Below are 12546 nucleotides of genomic sequence, written 5' to 3' on the forward strand. Positions count from 1 at the left end.
TCCTACTAAAAATATACATCAAAAATAATCTACGTCAATGTGCTGACAATCTGTCATCGTCAAGAAATTCCTTACGCTGTTATTGAGTGGATATGGAAAAGAAATTGACTAACTATGCTAAATATGGGCAAAAAAGGTATTTGCATTTTTGAATCGTGGTTTATGATTTACCATAATAGTCATATTTGAAGGTTAAGGAAATATATAGAAACTTGAGCATTTTAAGTATTTCTTACAATTCGAAAATAATGAGGAATATGACGCTTTGACAGCCCAATGGTATATAAGTAAATTCCTGCCCCCAACACCTCTGAGCCATTTACCATCTCAGGAACGAGAAAATGGAATGGAAAAAATTCCCTGCTACTTTTCGCATGTGCATGCATAAAGCACATGCGTAACTTTTCCAGGCTTAAGTTGTCTTGAAGGAGATTAAGTTCAGTTTTGTCAAATGTTCCCCAGTTTTATACGGTATAGAACCGATGTGTTGGTCACAGCTCTACTGTTGAATGAAAACTTGGGGATGAATGTACGGCCTAACCAAAAAAAAATAACCGTAACAAAGTGTATGAGATTATGGGAGAGAGAGTGTGTGTGTGTGTGTGTGTGTGTGTGTGTGTGTGTGTGAGAGAGAGAGAGAGAGAGAGAGAGACAGGCAGAGAGACAGAGAGAGGGAGAGAGAAAGGGAGAGAAGGGGGAGGGGAGGAAGAGAGGGAAGAGAAGAATAAAGGAAATTCAATACAAATGAAAGACTTGTGACACATGTGTGTGGCCCTTGGCCTGATTCGAATATCAAGAAACCATTCCTAGGATCTCTCTCTGCTTATTTTAATTTTTAGATACACTTTTCATGCAATAAAATCCGCCCTTTCCCGTGCACAGTTCTGAGTTTGGACAACTGCACACAGCGGTGTGGCCGCGGGAAAAGCCGGCACTTTTCCGTCATCAGAAAGCCGACAGCGTTAGTGCCACGTGAGGTCCAGATGAACAGGACAGCAGCGCAGGAAGAGCGGACTGCGCCCAAGGCACTGGGCAGTTTTCCTGGTGCCCGACCACTAAACCCCACGGTGACGGGTCCCTGTGACTAGGCTTCTTTTCAATGAATTTATCGTTTGTACCAAACACCACTCTGATCCTCCCCCCACAAGGCCCCCCAAATGACTGGCTCGAAAGAACATGAACTGATAGACAAATGAGTTGGCCTGATGGAACCTTAATTGATAGCTTTAAATCTAAATCAGAACAGCTATTCGTTCTAGTGATTAACGAGTTACCCCAGCACTCAGAGGCTCAAAATAATGACGACGTTAATTGCACCCACCGATCTGTAATGGGCCAGCGCTTAGCGGAGCCCACACAACTCTGCTCCGCTGGCACCGGGTGGAAGGCGGGGGCCAGGATCCCCCTGAGATTCACTCGCTCATGCAGCTGGCGGCCGAGACCTAAGGGAGGGTGGTGGCCAGGAAGCCACATGCGACCTCTCCATGCGGCCTGGCTTCCTACGACAGGACACTTGGGCTCCAAGGGTGGGTGTCCCTTTCAAGCTGTGGTCACCTGGTGTCTACTGCTTGAGGCTGTGACAAAGGTCCGCCCAGACTCAAGGGAAGGGAACACGCCTCCTCATTCAGTAGACAAGGCGCTGGGACTTAGAAGACACAGAGGTGCAGCCGCCTTGGGAAAATGTAGCCTGCTGCTGTGTGGCGAGCCAAGACGAGGCGTGGCCGAAATGACCCTTCGGAAGCACGGAGCTCATCGCATCTGCGCTCACATGCGGCCGCGGCTGACCTGCCGTCACCCCGGCCTTCCCTCCCCCTGCGTTTCTAGACCCCTCTCTCACACCCGGCCTTCAACCATTCAGAGCTGCTTGCGACTTCCCAGACCTACGCGTACGCCGTCTTCCTGGGGGACGCGTCCCTCCCTGCGTTTCCCTGCATGTCCCCACTCGTTTCTTTAGGAATCGCTGGCCCTGTGCACGCAGCCCGGGGCGCCCGTGTGGCACGGGGCGTCACGCGTTTACCTGAGCGACGGTTTCTTCCCGCTTCCCTCCCCTCCCATGGTCAGATGCTGATGACCTCACACGCTCCTCAACGAACGCTCCTCATGCAAAGCTCCGCCTGACAGCCACCTCCCTGGGAACCCAACCTGCGACGAACCGTTTAGGCCAAATCCAATCTTTTGCTACAACGAGAAAGAAAATGCTTGCGATTCATGCCTCTGACGGCAGGAGAACCTCTGCGGCATATGAAGAACGCCTAGAAATTACGAAAAGGGGGTGGGGGGGGGGAATGGCAGTATGTATCGCAATTATTAATGCGTTTACCCGTTGACGTGGAAGTCCCACTTCTGGGAATTAATCCAACACCGCAGTGTGATTCGTTGTAGGAAAATGTTGAAGTTGGAAAAAAACCAAGGGTCCGTCAATAGGAAACTGGTTACGTAAACCATTCACCCTGCTGAACACTCCGCAACTAGAAAGGCATGAGGGGCCCCCGAGTACTGATGCGGAAGGTTCTGGAGACACGCCTTTGGGTCACGAAAGGCAGGCAGGTGACTCACAGCACTGGTCATAGTTATGGGGGGAGGGCCAGTGCAGGAAGCGTCCACATGTGAGGGGCCCTGTGGGAGGCACCCCCAAGAATGTCCATCACAGACAGATCTCTATCGAACCAAAGAAACAGAAAGAGGGAAGAAAAGCAACTGCCCAATAGCATGTGTGCAGACACGGTGCTTCTAAGCGTCTGGTGGTGCTTATTCTGGAAGGTACTACAAGGAAGAGGTGCCCGGAGACCAGCGTTAACCAGAGGCCATCTGCTTGGTGTCACTCGGGTGGGAGCAAAAATCCATAGTTTCTCTATAATTTCCCCATAGCGAGTATTCCGTCAACATTTTCAGTACATTCGGGGATAAAGTAACAAGATGCTGGAAATACTTGATGTGAACTCCTAATATTTCCAGCAAGAATGGCTAATTCGAATGCATATTTTGCATCAGCTAACGACACTCTGAACAGATCAAGAACGAGAGAGGTACCGGTGGCTTTCACCTTGGCCTGTCAAACAGCAAAGGAATTTTTCACAGCGCTGCCTTTTTGGGTGAGTTTCTCTGGCAAGTCCCCTTCCCCCTCAAAAAAGGTCAACATATTCAAAACATACCCAGCTTTTCACAGATTTAAAACACACTCAGCAACAAGCACAGCAATAAGGGGCCGGGAGGATGAATTTTCCGTTTTCCTACCGACACACACTCGTGGCCAGGGGTACGGATGTATCTGACTGCTGTCCATTCTTACCGCGGAGTGCTCTAAGCAGGTGAATTTCGGAGTACCAAGAATGCAGGCGTAACTGACAGAACTCCAGGATCCCTGAAGGCTGTCGCGGGTCTGGGGCAAAATGCCCAAGGTCAACGTCGCACTTCACCCGCCTGCAGGCACCGACATCGCCTGACGGCACAAGGCCCCCCGGCTCACACACGGGCAGAGGGGGTACCGAGACGCAGCGCTCTCTTTGGCCTCTGAAGCAGGTGGACACCTTGATCCAGTGCGGCCTGGAAAACTAGTTTTGGTCAACATCGGATGGCTGGCTGTGAAACTCACGTGTGGGGAGCAGAAGAACCGCTCTCACTTGGAGTCCTCCCAGCAAATTCCGGCAGAGTGGACTGTTTAGGGGCTGGAGTTCTAAGGGACAAGTACATCAGTCTTAACATGGTATTGCAATGCTCTCGATGTAACTCACGCAAAGTTCTAGGCTAATTAACGAAATCCATAAATGCCACTCGATCGGGGAAGAAGATCAGGCCATCGATGGTTAGAATAATTATCTCTTAGTTGTGAACAGGTGACCGCATTACCAGAACACAGTCATTTATTAGCAGGCCAATGATCAGCAACACACAGACGGGAAGCGAGCGAGCCGCAAGCTAATCTCACAGATTCGATTGCGGTTTATTTGCTCTGCGGCAATGACACATCACCGCAGCATACGTAAGAACCACATTTGAGGTCGCACAGTCCAAAGATGCGATAAGGGAAACCTGACCCCTCCCCAGAGATCAAACCAGACGGCTGCCGTGCTGTCAAGGGCAGGTCGTGTTCCGGGAGGAGGCAGGAACGGGAAGACCCTCGAGCCCCATGACACTACAGTCCTAAGTTTCGCCAAACACCTTAAAACGACGCTGACGGTACAGGTGCCACTACTCCAAAGGCTTTTCTATATGCCTTCACTTAATCCTGTTTGCTGCGCGGATTTCATTATTTGCGTTTTATAGCGGATAGCAAGGCTGCGAGCGGCCAGGAGTCCAAGTTCGCATGGTTTGAGCTGGGAGCACAGCCCCCAGGTGGTCTGATGGCGAAATGTCACCCCACCTTCACCGTGCTGCTCCCCGAGGATGGCAGCCACCAGCGAGTCAGCGGACAGGGGAAGAGTGGTTCCAGGAAGACAGGTCCGAGGGCTCCTGCCTTTCTCCTCCCCAGAGAGGGCTGGCGGGGGCGCTCGCTCAGCCGCTCGCCCCTCCACGGCCAGTGTTAGTTCTGTCAAATTCTACTCCTTCACCTACGATGACACCTGGAGTCCGGCGACGTCCTGGTTCTTGGTTCACAACTCCGCGGGACGGGGCATCCAGAACTGTCAACCATGGGGACCCCTATTCCTATAACGCAATGCTACGCAGCAATAATAATAATAAAAAAAGAAGCAGCAGCTCCTGAGACAGCGGCACAGGTGGACCTCGCATGCACAAGCCAAGTGAAGGAGGAGAGACTCGGAAGGCCACAGCCTGCCCCGTTCCCCTCATGTCACTCACGACACTGGAAGGAAGGCAAAACCGTGGGGTCAGAGAGCAGACTGCCTCGCCGGGGACCGGGCGTGGGGTAGGGACTGGCCCCATGGGGGGCTGGGGAGGCTCTGGGGAGTGACGGGCTGTTCTATTATCTGGGTGTGGTGGCGATGTGTTTGGTAAGACTCACAGAACTGTACGTAAAAAAGGGTTCATTGCATTGCATGCAAATTATACCTTATAAACAACAACAAAAAATGGCACACCATACTGCTAAGCAGCTTCAAAGGCATAAAGGAAGCTAATCAGGTGAGGCTAACGAGGAGGGAAAAGCTTCTAGTTCAGAGTTAAGGTTGTAGGAAGCGGCTTTCAACTTGACAGCGACTGATGAAAAGGTTATTGGTACAACACGCAACTTAAAGGAGCAATGATAAACTTCCCCCTGTGATCCCCGAATGAGAAAGGCCGACATTTAACGCATGTTCTTTCACTGGCATGGCCTGGAAGTGTGAGCGGTATTTATCGGCGCTGATCCGCTCTGCCTCCCCTCGGTCTGAAAGACCAGGCAGGAAGGCACATGCATCTCTCGCACTCTTGAGCCTTCTTTAAACGGTCCACTCCATCTGCCAGCAGATGGGCACTAAGCCGAGAAGGGCACGCTGAACTCCCAGGACGTCCGCTGGGAAATCACACGGCGGCTGAAATGAGTTGTCGGAAGGCAGTGGAGATTATTCGCCACTTAAAAGCACAGGCGTTTCCTAGAGGGGAGGTGCGCTTCCTGTATGGTAACTAAAGGTCAAAGCCAAAACACTCCGAAGTCCAAGGAAAGGAAAGGCGGATGGCATCGCCATCGACAATTCCATTTTACCTGCCTACGAAAAAGGTATTTTAAAAGTGCGAGGCCAAAATCGCTGTCTCCTTCCTAAGTCCCACTGACGGGTTTATGCAAAGGAGCAGAGCGGAGAGCGCCCTGCTCCTGACCCTCTCCAGGCAGATGGAGGATTGTCAAGAAAAAAAGAAAAGAAGAAAGAAAAAGAAAAAAAAAAAAAAGCAATCATGCTCCAGCACTGAGGGAGATGCTTCAAACTCCCTCAGTCTCTTCCTGCTTGCTCCTTCGTCCACGATAGGGAGGTGTTTTTTATCTGTTGCCACCTAATCTTTTCTACAGCCTATAAGTGAAATCTCTCCGTTACCTGATCTGGCATTTTCTATCACCCTGAATTAAATGACACTGAAATCTCCTTGCACGGAACGGTGCTGTTTGGGTGCGCAGAGACGAAAATGGAGAGACAGGCGTGATCGGCGGATTTGAGCTTGGACACTATCATAAAATTAATTTTAAAAATGATCAAAGGAAATCTAATTTCAAAAGATTTAAGAAACCTGGTCTCTACTGACAGAAAAAAAAAGGACGGGAAGAAATACAGTAGAGTGATATGAACGAGAAAAAATAGCGAGATAAACTAGTAGGAAAAAACCTAACTAGTAAAATCAACTTCACGGTAGTAAAAATATACTTAAGGGTTTCAACTCACATAAAAGGTAGTTTAATGTAGGGATGTGTTTAAAGAACATAATCCAAATTATCCTTTATTCTCTCAAAAGATGAGGTCAAGCAAATTGTAAAATTAACTAAGCTTCTAATATGGGAGGGTATACTTCCCCGTGTGGAAATTCCACTGGAAAAGATTTAAATTAGATCGGAAATGCATTTCCTAAAAGAAAAGACAAACAATATAACACACTACTTAAGTGATCTTATATTCACCCCCCCAAAAACCAAAAAGCCCAATAGATTCTTACAGGTCGGCCTCGACTGAAATGTGTCCAGTGGGTTATCTGTTCGCGAGCACTGTGTACTTAGTCCTGTCTGAGCAAAGAGTCAGAAAGAAACTGCCTCTAGGTGAGTCAGAAATGACCTTCGCTCTGACCTGTGCCCAGCACTGAGCTGTGTCTCTGATTGCACGGACCTGAAGGAGGAGAAGGAAGCTGGAACAGGTGAGCACTGATGCAAGGGGCGATGATGAGCTGGGCCCCCTGGCGCGGGGCTGATTCCAGGGAGGTTTAAACGTTTTATGGCATTAGAGACTCAATTTTTAAAATATCAATGTCTTAATATAGGGTTTTTTCGGTTTTTGTTTGTTTATTTGTTTGTTTGTTTTTAGAAAGTTAGGTCTTAATAATGATCCTTTTAGGTAAAGCGACTGCAAAAACATCATTTAAAAAAGCATATATTGTCACATGTAAAAGGCAGGAAGGGTCTATTCCTACAAAGTGCAAAGTGATCGCGTACCTTGTAGGCGAATCCTTCCAGACCGCTGACATTTCCTGGCTTTATAACTGCCCTCCCCCCCCCCCCCCATTTTGCCAATAAACTCCCAGCTCTGTCAAGGGCAGCATCCAACCAGGCTTAAGCCTAACTAGCTCTGCAGCCACCTTCCTTCTGAAACATGGCACCCCAGCAAAGTGCACAAATTCCCTCTTGTTTACTAATGGCCAGGGCTGACTCGACATTCATCACAGAGCTGGAGAAAACAGAGGGCGGAATGGAAGAGACAGGTGGGGGCCTCTCTCTGGCATCCTGACCTCCACCTCTCCCCAGGCTCCTGATTCTGGTAAGCTCTCACTTGTCTTTCAGGTCTTAACTCATTTCATCCTGGAAATCTGAGGCCACCCGCTGTGAAGTCCGGGCTCCCTAGAGTTGTCCCTGCAGGTGGCCTTCCTTCAAGCATCACCCGCTTGCCTCGTTGGAACTGCGGGAACTCTTCTCTGCATCCCTGACTCCGTTTGAAAAGCAAGGACTCTCTCTTGTTCCTCTACACCCCATGACCCAAGAGAGCTCAACTTGGAGAACGAGGATCCATGAGGCAAGGAGAACACTATTCAGAATGTTCCTATTTCTAGTTAACTCCCGCTTTCAAATTGCCCAATGCGAAGTCTTTCTCGAAACAGTTCTCCTTCCAACATATTAAAATTGTAACTACTGCTCAACAACCATCAGCACCAAACGGGAACCATCCCGAGAACCGAGGACTCTACACGCTGGGGCATTGTTGGAACGGATGTGGCACCAGACCTGTGCGACAGCCATCGCCACTTTCCACGACACCCGTACCACCGCCTCCCACCATGAAACGGGCAGTTTGCGGAGCTGGTCCCGGAGCCCCACGTCTTAGCATCCTGCCTGCCACAGACCAGGTGGTGCACGACTGGTTAAAGCTTTCCCTAGGAAATGGATGGTTTCGGGTCTGATGAAGCCACGACCTTTACAGAAAGGTCCATATGTTGACTGTGCTTTTCAAGTCACCTTTCCCATGCCAACCTCATGCTCACCCCTGCAAGTCTGGCCCCCCAAATACTGAATCTACATCGGGAAACATCATAAAGTCGACTCTGATAAGGCAGATGCACAGGCCAGAGAAGGAAAGCTCAGCTATCAGGAATTTTGTCTTTTACCATAAAGAAATTTCTTGTGTGTCAAGAATGAAACACATTTTTTTTTTTGAGGTGTATTTAAATCATGCGTTATAGTGAAAAGAGGGAAAAGTCACTGGATAAAATTTTGATTGCGATTTACAATGTCCGTTCTCTGCTGATTTTAACATTTAAAGCACAAGCCAGTACCTTCTTTTACCATTTACAATGCCGCCTGGGTTATTATCAGGAAATGCACACCAGTTTGGAATATGCTGGCCAGATCCAAAAGCATCTCTGCACATTAATATGTTAATATTTCATTAACGCTCCCCAAACCAGAAGCCAAACAGACAGTCCCTGAGAAAAGGGGCTGCCTACAAGTAATTTAGATATAATTATTTTCAAACAATGATGGCCTGGAAAATGGAGGGAAAAAGCAAACCTCTCAGAGGTTCGGCACAAAAGAAAAGCTGTAAAACAGCTAAAGAGAATATGTATGTGTTTTCAGAAAAAATAAATTCAAAGTACTCCTCCACTAAGGACGGCAGTTCATACATGAACCATAATTCATTTTACTGTTTTAGTTTGAAGACACATGAACAAAATGCTGGTAAGGCATTTCTCACGTCCTGTAATATTTTAAAGTTCAGGCTCTTAGTTTGTTTGGTCTGTTTTAGGCTTGTCGGATCCTGACAAGCCTTAACTAGCTCTCAACCAAATTTTGTTGGTTAGGTTTCATTTGGCCATGAAATTCCTATTGCTTAAATCTCAATTTTCCCTTCAATGATAATACTTCTAGACCTCCATGCTAAATATGCATCCTATTTTCTGGCCTGTATCCATAACAGTTTAATGACCCCAAGAAAACATTAAAATTCCTTATATATGTTGCCAAAATAAGTAGACATTCTTTTTTTCACATCGATATCTATATGTTATGATTATCCTCAGTATTAGGAACCACCAGCTAATCATCATCGCAACTTCAAAGTTCACTCTGTATTTCAGTGATAATTCGGTATATTTTCTTTATGCTATACCAAAGTAGACAAGACATCCATAACACAATTTTTTTCAAATATAGGTTAAATTCAAGTAACCCTCCCATTATTTTTTCTATTTGAATTTTATTATCACTGAAAAATTTACCCATTCCAAATAATCTTTTCCTAGGGGTTCAGAAAGGCCATGGACAAAAGCTTAAAATGCCGATGCTGCTATACTTTGAAAATGTATTCTGTTCTGGAAATTCTGAATAACCAACTCTTAATTTGCTAACTAGTGTAGGAACCTATATCTCTAGGGATTATCACCAAGTGGTCATGTCGGGACTTTGAAAGTTATAGGAATCCTTCCCTCACCTCCCCACCCCAAACTTTGTGTTAAAGGTAGGTACATTTCTCCCACTGTCAAAATCCAAGAGTTTTTAAAAATCAGTATTTCCTTTCTACTTATAAATTATATTGGAAAAGAGTTATAGGATGAACATGATTTATGCCTCAGGTTAAAACTCCAAAATTACATGCAAGGTCTCCGCTTACCAACTGCCCCTACGTATTGACAAATTTTCTGAAATCGCTTTTACTACATAACTTGCCTATTCTAGAACGAGAAGGGAATCTCAGCTTCTGACAGCGGTGAAACCCCTGTCTGTTTACTCAGATCCCTGCCTCGGCTGCTCATCTATCTGATCGACTTTGCTTGTTTTATTCCTTTTCCGGTCACCCCCGCCCCAGCCCCCGCCACCCCGACACAGACACACCGGGAATGCCTCCCTCGGGCTGGCTGATGACGATTCCATCTGCCAGGCAAGGCTACAAAGTCCCGTGCAGTCGAGCTCACAACAGGATTTGACCTTCTGGGAAATACAGAGCATTTGCACACGGTCGTAAAACGTAGCATTTGATGGCTTTTAATACAAGACAAAACTACGTGTAAAGTTGGTTTTTCAAATTTTCAGGGAACTCCCCAAAGCCTATGATCTGTCTACACGTTTTTGTTTCTCTCACGGTGACTAGCACAATGAAGGGCTCATAACTTTAAAAAAAAAAAAAAATCAGCATTTTTTTTTTCTATGGTGGTAAAATACATGGAGCGTGGACATTTGCCATTTTGAAGTGCATAGTGCAGAGGCATTAAGGACATTCGCATTGCCATGCGACCACCGCCACCTCCCATCTCCAGAACATTCTGTGGCATGATAATCGTAGTCTACAGGAGCCCGTGAGTGTCTAAGGACACAATCCGGTTTCACTTCACAGAACTGCACACCTCAAAGTGGTGTATGTTAGTTACTGTGTGTTAATTACACTTCGGTAACATGGATTGAAATAGTGGGAGATGGGGGCGGAGCCGATCGAGACCCAGACCGTGAGGGGCAGGGGCCCGGAGAGAGAGGCGGGCTTTTATCAGACGACGTGGGGGCCTGGGACGGGGTCGCGCGAGCAGTGGCGTTCTCTCACGCACTCACTGCTAACGCTTCTGAGCGACTACGCCCCAGGCACTGTGTGAGCCCCTGGAACTGGTCGGACGTAGGCTTCAGGAAGCTCATCTAGACCGCACGAGGGATGACCGAGAGGGTACGGCGAGCAGGGTTTGCCATCATCCCGGGAAAAAGTACGAAACGGAGGCAGTGGCAGAGGGCATGGGCAGACAGCAAAGGCTCTGTGTATTTTTACTTCCGTCCACAAATAGGGCCACCCCGAAATCACTGGTTGCATCACTGCGCTCTTACGTTTTAATCACTCAAACCAACGGTCACTTCGACCCGAATGAACTCGATGCAGCTCGCCAAGCAAGCACGATGTGAGGTCCGTCGGCAGCAAAGGATCTGTGGTACAGACGATAACGCGAGAACTGAGCACGTCTCACGTTCGAGGCGCTGTGGCCATATCATTTTCGTGGAATATTTATGGCCATCGAAGTGATACGAGAAGAAAGCGAATTTCCCACAAAGGCTTGTCGGGGCGCAACTGGAGATGACGTCAATGCCTATCCGTGCGGAGCAGTTAAATAGACAGTGGGAAACTTATACTGTGAAATACCATGCAATGGATCCATGTGTGGGAACCCAGAGTGATCTCCGAGGACACCGTTAACAAAAACACGAGTTGCAGAACAGGTTAAAAAGCACGATCGCTTTAATGTACAAATGCTGATGATTAGTTTGCGTGTGTAAACATCCCTATAGATACAGAGAAAAAGGTTTGGAAAGAATAGAGGTACGGGGGCCACAGATGAAAGGGAAGGAGCCCTCGGTTTGCGATCCACATCGCAGTGAGAATCTAGCCACGCGTCCCTTGGATAGAAAACCGCCGTTTTATAGGTTAGTGTATCACGCGAGTAGACTGCATGACATCACGGCTCATCCTTCATACGGCCTTTACTGGTAATTCAAATCATGTAATAATCTTCCTGGTAAAGGCTAAGACTACACATGTCTGTGCACACATGTTCATGTGTGCATCTTTCTTAATTTGCCAGACTGCTTTTAGATTGTTTTTTAAAGTGCCTGACAGTTATGTTTATCAGAGGACATTTGAGATGAGGACGTTCCAGCTATCGCAAAGCGTTTCTCCTCGAGTTACAAAGAGACCATTTAAGGGAAATACGTCATATAGTTAATGTATTCTCACTGAAGTAATTAATTATAAAACCTTTAGCACGCAAACCTATTTATGGCAAATGAGCAAGTCAAATCACGACGGTCTTCGGTCTTTCAGCTCGAAACACGCTAAAATGGCACGCAAGTCGTTCATTCCTGTTTTTGCAATTTCGTGTGACGTGCATTTTGCTGCCACAGGCGTCGTCTGGTGGTCGCAGAAACTGTCGGGCCGACGCCGTCTCTGGCTGCCTGGGCTCTCACTTTGTTTTCTTGGTTTTCAAATTAATATCTCCTACGAAGACTTCGTAGAAAACTGGGCACGGAGCGGTGGAGACCTTTTAGTGATTTATTTTGAATTTTGTGAAGAACGCTTTAAAAGGCTGTTAACGCAAGGCCGGTTAGCAACTGCTGCCCAGCTCCTGCTGAAAAATTAACTTAAGGAATGCACATGGCATGTTCGAGGCCTCATTCTCAGACACACTAAAATTGTCCTCTTTTCATCCTCAGCGCACTTAAAGTTTTTTTTTTTTTAAAGGCAAGATAGTAGGTGTAAATGACTAAGAAGGACCCCAGAAGACGCCCTGCAAAGCCGCAGAGTTGGGAGCTTCATGTCGAATGTCCTGATAAGAAGCCTAGACTATCTGTAACCTGATGATTGTGAGGAAAACCAGATTACGAAGAGCCTTGTGAAGCCAACAGGAGCTTAAAACGCATGCGAAACTTGGGATGACACATGGGAACAGGAATGCCAGTAC

At 47.3% G+C, this 12546-nt stretch overlaps 1 protein-coding gene across 4 annotated transcripts in view; it reads right to left on the minus strand.

Annotated features, from left to right (window-relative positions):
- The window catches only part of ATP8A2 (ATPase phospholipid transporting 8A2), a 476394-nt gene that overhangs the window by 160113 nt on the left and 303735 nt on the right, over positions 1-12546 (minus strand). The gene's annotated exons all lie outside the window — the stretch shown is intronic.

The sequence above is a fragment of the Rousettus aegyptiacus genome, unplaced genomic scaffold (genome assembly GCF_014176215.1).
Source record: "Rousettus aegyptiacus isolate mRouAeg1 unplaced genomic scaffold, mRouAeg1.p scaffold_m13_p_11, whole genome shotgun sequence".
Lineage (NCBI taxonomy): Eukaryota > Metazoa > Chordata > Mammalia > Chiroptera > Pteropodidae > Rousettus > Rousettus aegyptiacus.